At 52.2% G+C, this 12,826-nt stretch overlaps 7 pseudogenes; all 7 read left to right on the forward strand.

Moving 5' to 3' along the window:
• Positions 1-851: 851 nt before the first annotated feature.
• Positions 852-968, forward strand: LOC137329982 (U2 spliceosomal RNA; annotated as a pseudogene).
• A 1,328-nt stretch (positions 969-2,296) lies between these two features.
• On the forward strand, positions 2,297-2,413 carry LOC137329111 (U2 spliceosomal RNA; annotated as a pseudogene).
• A 965-nt stretch (positions 2,414-3,378) lies between these two features.
• Positions 3,379-3,495, forward strand: LOC137329397 (U2 spliceosomal RNA; annotated as a pseudogene).
• A 974-nt stretch (positions 3,496-4,469) lies between these two features.
• On the forward strand, positions 4,470-4,586 carry LOC137329044 (U2 spliceosomal RNA; annotated as a pseudogene).
• Positions 4,587-9,134: 4,548 nt separating this feature from the next.
• Positions 9,135-9,251, forward strand: LOC137329780 (U2 spliceosomal RNA; annotated as a pseudogene).
• Positions 9,252-10,526: 1,275 nt separating this feature from the next.
• LOC137329598 (U2 spliceosomal RNA) lies at positions 10,527-10,643 on the forward strand (annotated as a pseudogene).
• A 1,316-nt stretch (positions 10,644-11,959) lies between these two features.
• On the forward strand, positions 11,960-12,076 carry LOC137329112 (U2 spliceosomal RNA; annotated as a pseudogene).
• The last annotated feature ends 750 nt before the right edge of the window (positions 12,077-12,826 follow it).

Raw genomic sequence — 12,826 nt, forward strand, 5'->3', positions numbered from 1 at the left:
TCTCTCTCTCTCTCTTACACTCAGAGCTGCTGTGGAAGGAAACCGTTTTAAAAAGAACTTTCTCAGCTCAGTGGTATTTTTTTCTTCTCCAAGGCTGAGTGCCGCTCGCACGGAGCGATATAATTCAAAGTGCAAAATAACTTGGCGTCGTTGACTTGAAACAAGCAGGGTCTGCTTCCAAATGAAAGCTGCGCTCCCGAACTGGACTGACTGTCTGTCTGTCTGTCTGTTTGTCAAGGGGTGGAAAAGGTGGCGGTGGTGGTGAGGGTGGAGCTTTACGCTCAGGAGGGGAGACTTTCTTTCAGAGGTGCCAATTAATCTGCAGCAGAAAGTCATCCCCCCCGACCGGGATTCGAAGCCCGGTCCTGACCACGAGACCACCGGGGAGAGATGCCTCAAGTCCCTGAGGGACCTGGACACGAGGCCGAGGACACACGCACGCCTGCTGCACTGGCAGCAGCGACCAACAGGGGGCTGACCGGCTGATCCTTCCCTTTCACAGGCAGGCTTTTGGCCCTCGCTCAAACGACAAAGGTGTTCAGAAGGAAGTCCTGGGGGGAAGGCAGGCAGGGAGGGACGGACACAGGGAAGTCCGCACAAAACAGGTCCCCTGGAACCTCTGACCCACAAAACCGGGTTCCTGGTGAAAGCAGTCCTGCCACTGACATGACAATGGACAGGGCCCGGCAGCTTGAGACACATCTTTCTTTCAATAAGCAAGTCCTTTTTAAAAAAGTTTCCTTCCACAGCAGCTCTGAGAGAGAGAGAGAGAGAGAGAGAGAGAGACACTGACTGACTGACTGACTGATACTGACACCGACACACACACACACACACACACACACACACATATTATTTATTATTATTTTTAATTGATTTTTAGAACAGGGAGATGGACTAGGGGCTTGCTCTGTCCACTCCACGCATCGACCCAGTATTGCAGTGTTTCTGGGAACGGTGCAGCTCCCCGTGGGGAGATATTCAAAAGGAAAATCAGCTCTTTCCCAGTGTCTCTGTGTGTGTGTGTGTGTGTGTGTGTGTGTGTGTATTATTACTGAGAATAAAGCTGATATCTCTCTCTCTCTCTCTCTCTCTCTCTCTCACACTCAGAGCTGCTGTGGAAGCAAACCTTTTTAAAAAGAACTTTCTCAGCTCAGTGGTATTTTTTTCTTCTCCAAGGCTGAGTGCCGCTCGCACGTAGCGATATAATTCAAAGTGCAAAATAACTTGGCGTCGTTGACTTGAAACAAGCAGGGTCTGCTTCCAAATGAAAGCTGCGCTCCCGAACTGGACTGACTGACTGTCTGTCTGTCTGTCTGTCCGTTTGTCAAGGGGTGGAAAAGGCGGCGGTGGTGGTGAGGGTGGAGCTTTACGCTCAGGAGGGGAGACTTTCTTTCAGAGGTGCCAATTCATCTGCAGCAGAAAGTCATCCCCCCCGACCGGGATTCGAAGCCCGGTCCTGACCACGAGACCACCGGGGAGAGTTGCCTCAAGTCCCTGAGGGACCTGGACACGAGGCCGAGGACACACGCACGCCTGCTGCACTGGCAGCAGCGACCAACAGGGGGCTGACCGGCTGATCCTTCCCTTTCACAGGCAGGCTTTTGGCCCTCGCTCAAACGACAAAGGTGTTCAGAAGGAAGTCCTGGGGGGAAGGCAGGCAGGGAGGGACGGACACAGGGAAGTCCGCACAAAACAGGTCCCCTGGAACCTCTGACCCAGAAAACCGGGTTCCTGGTGAAAGCAGTCCTGCCACTGACAGGACAATGGACAGGGCCCGGCAGCTTGAGACACATCTTTCTTTCAATAAGCAAGTTCTTTTTAAAAAAGTTTCCTTCCACAGCAGCTCTGAGTGTGAGAGAGAGAGAGGAGAGAGAGAGACACTGACTCACTGACTGACACCGACACACACACACACACACACACACACACACACACACACACATATTATTTATTATTATTTTAAACGACAAAGGTGTTCAGAAGGAAGTCCTGGGGGGAAGGCAGGCAGGGAGGGACGGACACAGGGAAGTCCGCACAAAACAGGTCCCCTGGAACCTCTGACCCAGAAAAACGGGTTCCTGGTGAAAGCAGTCCTGCCATTGACATGACAATGGACAGGGCCCGGCAGCTTGAGACACATCTTTCTTTCAATAAGCAAGTTCTTTTTTAAAAAGTTTCCTTCCACAGCAGCTATGAGTGAGAGAGAGAGAGAGAGAGAGAGAGAGAGACACTGACTCACTGACTGATACTGACACCGACACACACACACACACACACACACACACACACACATATTATTTATTATTATTTTAAATTGATTTTTCGAACAGGGAGATGGAATAGGGGCTTGCTCCGTCCACTCCACGCATCGACCCAGTATTGCAGTGTTTCTGGGAACGGTGCAGCTCCCCGTGGGGAGATATTCAAAAGGAAAAACAGCTCTTTCCCAGTGTCTCTGTGTGTGTGTGTGTGTGTGTGTGTGTGTATTATTACTGAGAATAAAGCTGATATCTCTCTCTCTCTCTCTCTCTCTCACTCAGAGCTGCTGTGGAAGGAAACCGTTTTAAAAAGAACTTTCTCAGCTCAGTGGTATTTTTTTCTTCTCCAAGGCTGAGTGCCGCTCGCACGTAGCGATATAATTCAAAGTGCAAAATAACTTGGCGTCGTTGACTTTAAACAAGCAGGGTCTGCTTCCAAATGAAAGCTGCGCTCCCGAACTGGACTGTCTGTCTGTCTGTCTGTCTGCTTGTCAAGGGGAGGAAAAGGCGGCGGTGGTGGTGAGGGTGGAGCTTTACGCTCAGGAGGGGAGACTTTCTTTCAGAGGTGCCAATTAATCTGTAGCAGAAAGTCATCCCCCCCGACCGGGATTCGAAGCCCGGTCCTGACCACAAGACCACCGGGGAGAGTTGCCTCAAGTCCCTGAGGGACCTGGACACGAGGCCGAATACACACGCACGCCTGCTGCACTGGCAGCAGCGACCAACAGGGGGCTGACCGGCTGATCCTTCCCTTTCACAGGCAGGCTTTTGGCCCTCGCTGAAACGACAAAGGTGTTCAGAAGGAAGTCCTGGGGGGAAGGCAGGCAGGGAGGGACGGACACAGGGAAGTCCGCACAAAACAGGTCCCCTGGAACCTCTGACCCAGAAAACCGGGTTCCTGGTGAAAGCAGTCCTGCCATTGACATGACAATGGACAGGGCCCGGCAGCTTGAGACACATCTTTCTTTCAATATGCAAGTTCTTTTTAAAAAAGTTTCCTTCCACAGCAGCTCTGAGTGAGAGAGAGAGAGAGAGAGAGAGAGAGACACTGACTCACTGACTGATACTGACACCGACACACACACACACACACACACACACACACACACACACACATATTATTTATTATTATTTTTAATTGATTTTTAGAACAGGGAGATGGAATAGGGGCTTGCTCCGTCCACTCCACGCATCGACCCAGTATTGCAGTGTCTCTGGGAACGGTGCAGCTCCCCGTGGGGAGATATTCAAAAGGAAAATCAGCTCTTTCCCAGTGTCTCTGTGTGTGTGTGTGTGTGTGTGTGTGTGTATTATTACTGAGAATAAAGCTGATATCTCTCTCTCTCTCTCTCTCCCTCTCTCTCTCTCACTCAGAGCTGCTGTGGAAGGAAACCTTTTTAAAAAGAACTTTCTCAGCTCAGTGGTATTTTTTTCTTCTCCAAGGCTGAGTGCCGCTCGCACGTAGCGATATAATTCAAAGTGCAAAATAACTTGGCGTCGTTGACTTTAAACAAGCAGGGTCTGCTTCCAAATGAAAGCTGCGCTCCCGAACTGGACTGACTGTCTGTCTGTCTGTCTGTCTGTTTGTCAAGGGGTGGAAAAGGCGGTGGTGGTGGTGAGGGTGGAGCATTACGCACAGGAGGGGAGACTTTCTTTCAGAGGTGCCAATTAATCTGCAGCAGAAAGTCATCCCCCCCCAACCGGGATTCGAAGCCCGGTCCTGACCACGAGACCACCGGGGAGAGTTGCCTCAAGTCCCTGAGGGACCTGGACACGAGGCCGAATACACACGCACGCCTGCTGCACTGGCAGCAGCGACCAGCAGGGGGCTGACCGGCTGATCCTTCCCTTTCACAGGCAGGCTTTTGGCCCTCGCTCAAACGACAAAGGTGTTCAGAAGGAAGTCCTGGGGGGAAGGCAGGCAGGGAGGGACGGACACAGGGAAGTCCGCACAAAACAGGTCCCCTGGAACCTCTGACCCAGAAAACCGGGTTCCTGGTGAAAGCAGTCCTGCCATTGACATGACAATGGACAGGGCCCGGCAGCTTGAGACACATCTTTCTTTCAATAAGCAAGTTCTTTTTAAAAAAGTTTCCTTCCACAGCAGCTCTGAGTGTGAGGGAGAGAGAGAGAGAGAGAGAGAGAGACACTGACTGACTGACTGATACTGACACCGACACACACACACACACACACACACACACACATATTATTTATTATTATTTTAAATTGATTTTTAGAACAGGGAGATGGAAAAGGGGCTTGCTCCGTCCACTCCACGCATCGACCCAGTATTGCAGTGTCTCTGGGAACGGTGCAGCTCCCCGTGGGGAGATATTCAAAAGGAAAAACAGCTCTTTCCCAGTGTCTCTGTGTGTGTGTGTGTGTGTGTGTGTGTGTATTATTACTGAGAATAAAGCTGATATCTCTCTCTCTCTCTCTCTCTCTCTCTCTCACTCAGAGCTGCTGTGGAAGGAAACCGTTTTAAAAAGACCTTTCTCAGCTCAGTGGTATTTTTTTCTTCTCCAAGGCTGAGTGCCGCTCGCACGTAGCGATATAATTCAAAGTGCAAAATAACTTGGCGTCGTTGACTTTAAACAAGCAGGGTCTGCTTCCAAATGAAAGCTGCGCTCCCGAACTGGACTGACTGTCTGTCTGTCTGTCTGTCTGTTTGTCAAGGGGTGGAAAAGGCGGCGGTGGTGGTTAAGGGTGGAGCTTTACGCTCAGGAGGGGAGACTTTCTTTCAGAGGTGCCAATTAATCTGCAGCAGAAAGTCATCCCCCCCCGACCGGGATTCGAAGCCCGGTCCTGACCACGAGACCACCGGGGAGAGTTGCCTCAAGTCCCTGAGGGACCTGGACACGAGGCCGAGGACACACGCACGCCTGCTGCACTGGCAGCAGCGACCAGCAGGGTTCCGACCGGCTGATCCTTCCCTTTCACAGGCAGGCTTTTGGCCCTCGCTCAAACGACAAAGGTGTTCAGAAGGAAGTCCTGGGGGGAAGGCATGGAGGGACGGACACAGGGAAGTCCGCACAAAACAGGTCCCCTGGAACCTCTGACCCAGAAAACCGGGTTCCTGGTGAAAGCAGTCCTGCCCCGCCCTGCCATTAACATGACAATGGACAGGGCCCGGACCAGGCGCAGCGGACGGTAGCGAGCAGTCGGAGGGTGAAAATCCGCCAGTGGGTGAAAAGGAGAGCCGTGCGGTGAGAGGAGGCGGAAAGCGGTTCGCAGACTTTCGCTGTACCTCCGGCGGGCAGCGCCGCACCTCCGAGCGCTCGGTACCGTCCGCTGCGCCTCGTCCTGCCGCACGCGACGAGCCGTCCCCGGAGGAAATCGGCCTCGGCCTTCCTGAGATATCAGTCTCCAGGTGGGACAGAAAAACCGGGGGCCCCCGGCTCGCTTTCGGCGGCCCGCTAGTCGACTTCCCGTCGTGCGAACGCGATCCTTCCGGTACCTTTCGGTGCCCCTTGCCCGACTCTAGCTCCGGTGGTAAAGCGGAGTCGGTCGGTCTGACGGCCGCCGAGTTAGCAGGCGGAAAGCGGTTTGCAGCCTTTCGCTGTACCTCCGGCGGGCAGCGCCGCACCTCCGAGCGCTCGGTACCGTCCGCTGCGCCTCGTCCTGCCGCACGCGACGAGCCGTCCCCGGAGGAAATCGGCCTCGGCCCTCCTGAGATATCAGCCTCCATACGGGCGTCACAAATCAGTGGACATGGTCAGCTGCAAAGCAGTGTCATTACAACCTTTCATAAACGACAGGGCAGCACCGCACTGCACTGCACTGCACTGCACCCCACACTACATCACACTTGCCTGCCGGCCTGCCTGCCGCTGCCTACTCTCACCAGCGGACCAAAGTGAGGATAACACCCCGAAGCAAGCATCTCCCTTGCCGCCCACCAGCCCACACCAATCCCCTTGCCTGCCTCCCACAAATTCCACCAGCGAGGCAAAGTGAAAATCAACCCCCAAAAAACGCACTCCACACCGGCCATCGCCCGCTATACACCCCCCCTGGGGCGAATATTAAGCCCGAGAACACCGACTGTAACCAACTGCAGTGAAAAGTTGAAGTGGCAACTCATTAACCAGATTTACACTTGGCAACTCATAAACCAAATGAACAAAAAATCTGGTTAATGAGTTGCCCAAAATAAATCTGGTTAATGAGTTGCCACTTCAACTTTTCACTGCGGTTGGTTACAGTCGGTGTTCTCGGGCTTAATATTCACCCCGGGGGGGCGGGGTGGGTGATTCTGGGGGTAGTGTCCGGGAGGGTGAGCCTTTTATTCGGCAGGAGGCGTGTGGGGAAATCATCAACCTGTCAGACGATGAGTTGTCACAAACGCCATTGCTTAATGAAAGCTGCGCTCCCGAACTGGACTGACTGTCTGTCTGTCTGTCTGTCTGTTTGTCAAGGGGAGGAAAAGGCGGTGGCGGTGGTGGTGAGGGTGGAGCATTCCGCTCAGGAGGGGAGACTTTCCTTCATGCCAATTAATCTGCAGCAGAAAGTCATCCCCCCCCGACCGGGATTCGAAGCCCGGTCCTGACCACGAGACCACCGGGGAGAGCTGCCTCAAGTCCCTGAGGGACCTGGACACGAGGCCGAGGACACACGCACGCCTGCTGCACTGGCAGCAGCGACCAGCAGGGGGCTGACCGGCTGATCCTTCCCTTTCACAGGCAGGCTTTTGGCCCTCGCTCAAACGACAAAGGTGTTCAGAAGGAAGTCCTGGGGGGGAGGGAGGGAGGCAGGGAAATAGCAGGTCCCCTGGAATCTCACACCTGCGTCCCAGAAAACAGGTCTCCTGGTCAAAGCAGTCCTGCCCCGTCCTGCCATTAACGTGACAATGGACAGGGCCCGGCAGCTTGAGACACATCTTTTTTTCAATATGCAAGTTCTTTTTAAAAAGGTTTCCTTCCACAGCAGCTCTGAGTAAGAGTGAGAGAGAGAGAGAGAGAGAGAGAGACTGACACTGACACTGACACTGACACACACACACACACACACACACACACACACCGTCTCCCATCCGATTGGTGGACTATGGGATTGAAAATCGAACTTTGAGTTTCAATGCAGGGGGGAGAGCGCGAACGCAGCCCCTCCCAACTACCACACGCGCGTTGTTGTTGTTGTAATATAGAACTGCAAGTTGCCGTTGTCGTGGTCGTTTCGAATCAGCACAAAGTAGGTGCCTCCCTGGAATGTCACACCTGCGTCCCAGAAAACAGGTCTCCCGGTCAAAGCAGTCCCGCCCCGCCCTGGGATTAACATGACAACGGACAGGGCCCAGTCAGGGAGCAGCTTGAGAGACACCTTTCAATAGGCGCTTCTGAAACATTAACGCCTTGTTTCTTCCGACAGTTTAACCAGCGATTAACATGACAACGGACAGGGCCCAGTCAGGGAGCAGCTTGAGAGACACCTTTCAATAGGCGCTTCTGAAACATTAACGCCTTGTTTCTTCCGACAGTTTAACCAGCGATTAACATGACAACGGACAGGGCCCAGTCAGGGAGCAGCTTGAGAGACACCTTTCAATAGGCGCTTCTGAAACATTAACGCCTTGTTTCTTTCGACAGTTTAACCAGCCTTTAACACGCCTTGTGTTTTTATTTCCCATTTCCAGCCAGCCAGCCAGCCAGCCAGCCAGCCAGCCAGCCAGCCGAGCCGAGCCAGCATCTGCAGTATTTTTTTTGATTGGTCTTGCCTGCCGTGGAATGAATGTTTCAACACGAGCTGCTGATTGTCAGCACCTCACCTCTTTCTCAATTGGCCGTTGCAATCTCACTCACTCGCTGTGAGACACGTCACGTCACTAGTTTTACTCAAAGAGGTTTCCTTCCACGGCAGTGAGTTAGTGACTGAGACTGACTGACGGAGGTCCGTTGAGACACAACCCTCCCCCATCTGATTGGTGGCCTACTGGCAAATTTACCAATCTGTCAAGCAATCCTGGCAAGAAAGGAAAAAACGGCAACTTCTTTAAACTCATCCACTGTTGCAATTAGAAACGGTGGCAAAAAATGTGGCCAGAGTGGGAGAGAACGGCAGTGCTTCGAGACTGCTTTCAACACCGGCAGCCAGAGAACAAAGAGGGAGGGCAAACAGGACCCGAGATCAATTCGCATCGAGCGCGGTATCGCTTCTCGGCCTTTTGGCTAAGATCGAGCGTGTTCCTTTTCGGGCTTATTTGGATCTGAGCGGACTGGAACGCTGGCCGCGACCTCGTGCGCTCGCAAAGTGCGGACTTTGCTGTGATTGGTCGTTTGTGTGCTGGCTCCGCCCCTAAATTTGCATAAGGACCAAATCAACACTGCAATGGCAGGGAAGGGTTCCTGGTGAAAGCAGTCCTGCCACTGACATGACAATGGACAGGGCCCGGCAGCTTGAGACACATCTTTCTTTCAATATGCAAGTCCTTTTTAAAAAAGTTTCCTTCCACAGCAGCTCTGAGTGAGAGAGAGAGAGAGAGAGAGACTGACTCACTGACTGATACTGACACCGACACACACACACACACACACACACATTATTTATTATTATTTTAAACGACAAAGCTGTTCAGAAGGAAGTCCTGGGGGGAAGGCAGGCAGGGAGGGACGGACACAGGGAAGTCCGCACAAAACAGGTCCCCTGGAACCTCTGACCCAGAAAAACGGGTTCCTGGTGAAAGCAGTCCTGCCATTGACATGACAATGGACAGGGCCCGGCAGCTTGAGACACATCTTTCTTTCAATATGCAAGTTCTTTTTAAAAAAGTTTCCTTCCACAGCAGCTCTGAGTAAGAGAGAGAGAGAGAGAGAGAGACACTCACTCACTGACTGATACTGACACCGACACACACACACACACACACACACACATATTATTTATTATTATTTTTAATTGATTTTTAGAACAGGGAGATGGACTAGGGGCTTGCTCCGTCCACTCCACGCATCGACCCAGTATTGCAGTGTTTCTGGGAACGGTGCAGCTCCCCGTGGGGAGATATTCAAAAGGAAAAACAGCTGTTTCCCAGTGTCTCTGTGTGTGTGTGTGTGTGTGTTATTACTGAGAATAAAGCTGATATCTCTCTCTCTCTCTCTCTCTCTCTCACTCAGAGCTGCTGTGGAAGGAAACCGTTTTAAAAAGAACTTTCTCAGCTCAGTGGTATTTTTTTCTTCTCCAAGGCTGAGTGCCGCTCGCACGTAGCGATATAATTCAAAGTGCAAAATAACTTGGCGTCGTTGACTTTAAACAAGCAGGGTCTGCTTCCAAATGAAAGCTGCGCTCCCGAACTGGACTGTCTGTCTGTCTGACTGTCTGTTTGTCAAGGGGTGGAAAAGGCGGTGGTGGTGGTGAGGGTGGAGCATTACGCTCAGGAGGGGAGACTTTCTTTCAGAGGTGCCAATTAATCTGTAGCAGAAAGTCATCCCCCCCGACCGGGATTCGAAGCCCGGTCCTGACCACGAGACCACCGGGGAGAGTTGCCTCAAGTCCCTGAGGGACCTGGACACGAGGCCGAGGACACACGCACGCCTGCTGCACTGGCAGCAGCGACCAACAGGGGGCTGACCGGCTGATCCTTCCCTTTCACAGGCAGGTTTTTGGCCCTCGCTCAAACGACAAAGGTGTTCAGAAGGAAGTCCTGGGGGGAAGGCAGGCAGGGAGGGACGGACACAGGGAAGTCCGCACAAAACAGGTCCCCTGGAACCTCTGACCCACAAAACCGGGTTCCTGGTGAAAGCAGTCCTGCCATTGACAGGACAATGGACAGGGCCCGGCAGCTTGAGACACATCTTTCTTTCAATAAGCAAGTTCTTTTTAAAAAAGTTTCCTTCCACAGCAGCTCTGAGTGAGAGAGAGAGAGAGAGAGAGAGAGAGAGACACTGACTCACTGACTGATACTGACACCGACACACACACACACACATTATTTATTATTATTTTAAACGACAAAGCTGTTCAGAAGGAAGTCCTGGGGGGAAGGCAGGCAGGGAGGGACGGACACAGGGAAGTCCGCACAAAACAGGTCCTTTGGAACCTCTGACCCACAAAACCGGGTTCCTGGTGAAAGCAGTCCTGCCATTGACATGACAATGGACAGGGCCCGGCAGCTTGAGACACATCTTTCTTTCAATATGCAAGTTCTTTTTAAAAAAGTTTCCTTCCACAGCAGCTCTGAGTGAGAGAGAGAGAGAGAGAGAGAGAGACACTGACTGACTGACTGATACTGACACCGACACACACACACACACACACACACACACACATATTATTTATTATTATTTTTAATTGATTTTTAGAACAGGGAGATGGAATAGGGGCTTGCTCCGTCCACTCCACGCATCGACCCAGTATTGCAGTGTTTCTGGGAACGGTGCAGCTCCCCGTGGGGAGATATTCAAAAGGAAAATCAGCTCTTTCCCAGTGTCTCTGTGTGTGTGTGTGTGTGTGTGTGTGTGTGTGTGTATTATTACTGAGAATAAAGCTGATATCTCTCTCTCTCTCTCACTCAGAGCTGCTGTGGAAGGAAACCTTTTTAAAAAGAACTTTCTCAGCTCAGTGGTATTTTTTTCTTCTCCAAGGCTGAGTGCCGCTCGCACGTAGCGATATAATTCAAAGTGCAAAATAACTTGGCGTCGTTGACTTGAAACAAGCAGGGTCTGCTTCCAAATGAAAGCTGCGCTCCCGAACTGGACTGACTGACTGTCTGTCTGTCTGTCTGTCCGTTTGTCAAGGGGTGGAAAAGGCGGCGGTGGTGGTGAGGGTGGAGCTTTACGCTCAGGAGGGGAGACTTTCTTTCAGAGGTGCCAATTCATCTGCAGCAGAAAGTCATCCCCCCCGACCGGGATTCGAAGCCCGGTCCTGACCACGAGACCACCGGGGAGAGTTGCCTCAAGTCCCTGAGGGACCTGGACACGAGGCCGAGGACACACGCACGCCTGCTGCACTGGCAGCAGCGACCAACAGGGGGCTGACCGGCTGATCCTTCCCTTTCACAGGCAGGCTTTTGGCCCTCGCTCAAACGACAAAGGTGTTCAGAAGGAAGTCCTGGGGGGAAGGCAGGCAGGGAGGGACGGACACAGGGAAGTCCGCACAAAACAGGTCCCCTGGAACCTCTGACCCAGAAAACCGGGTTCCTGGTGAAAGCAGTCCTGCCACTGACAGGACAATGGACAGGGCCCGGCAGCTTGAGACACATCTTTCTTTCAATAAGCAAGTTCTTTTTAAAAAAGTTTCCTTCCACAGCAGCTCTGAGTGTGAGAGAGAGAGAGGAGAGAGAGAGACACTGACTCACTGACTGACACCGACACACACACACACACACACACACACACACACACACACACACATATTATTTATTATTATTTTAAACGACAAAGGTGTTCAGAAGGAAGTCCTGGGGGGAAGGCAGGCAGGGAGGGACGGACACAGGGAAGTCCGCACAAAACAGGTCCCCTGGAACCTCTGACCCAGAAAAACGGGTTCCTGGTGAAAGCAGTCCTGCCATTGACATGACAATGGACAGGGCCCGGCAGCTTGAGACACATCTTTCTTTCAATAAGCAAGTTCTTTTTTAAAAAGTTTCCTTCCACAGCAGCTATGAGTGAGAGAGAGAGAGAGAGAGAGAGAGAGAGACACTGACTCACTGACTGATACTGACACCGACACACACACACACACACACACACACACACACACATATTATTTATTATTATTTTAAATTGATTTTTCGAACAGGGAGATGGAATAGGGGCTTGCTCCGTCCACTCCACGCATCGACCCAGTATTGCAGTGTTTCTGGGAACGGTGCAGCTCCCCGTGGGGAGATATTCAAAAGGAAAAACAGCTCTTTCCCAGTGTCTCTGTGTGTGTGTGTGTGTGTGTGTGTGTGTGTGTATTATTACTGAGAATAAAGCTGATATCTCTCTCTCTCTCTCTCTCTCTCACTCAGAGCTGCTGTGGAAGGAAACCGTTTTAAAAAGAACTTTCTCAGCTCAGTGGTATTTTTTTCTTCTCCAAGGCTGAGTGCCGCTCGCACGTAGCGATATAATTCAAAGTGCAAAATAACTTGGCGTCGTTGACTTTAAACAAGCAGGGTCTGCTTCCAAATGAAAGCTGCGCTCCCGAACTGGACTGTCTGTCTGTCTGTCTGTCTGCTTGTCAAGGGGAGGAAAAGGCGGCGGTGGTGGTGAGGGTGGAGCTTTACGCTCAGGAGGGGAGACTTTCTTTCAGAGGTGCCAATTAATCTGTAGCAGAAAGTCATCCCCCCCGACCGGGATTCGAAGCCCGGTCCTGACCACAAGACCACCGGGGAGAGTTGCCTCAAGTCCCTGAGGGACCTGGACACGAGGCCGAATACACACGCACGCCTGCTGCACTGGCAGCAGCGACCAACAGGGGGCTGACCGGCTGATCCTTCCCTTTCACAGGCAGGCTTTTGGCCCTCGCTGAAACGACAAAGGTGTTCAGAAGGAAGTCCTGGGGGGAAGGCAGGCAGGGAGGGACGGACACAGGGAAGTCCGCACAAAACAGGTCCCCTGGAACCTCTGACCCAGAAAACCGGGTTC

The sequence above is a fragment of the Heptranchias perlo genome, chromosome 12, assembly GCF_035084215.1.
Source record: "Heptranchias perlo isolate sHepPer1 chromosome 12, sHepPer1.hap1, whole genome shotgun sequence".
NCBI classification, from domain to species: domain Eukaryota; kingdom Metazoa; phylum Chordata; class Chondrichthyes; order Hexanchiformes; family Hexanchidae; genus Heptranchias; species Heptranchias perlo.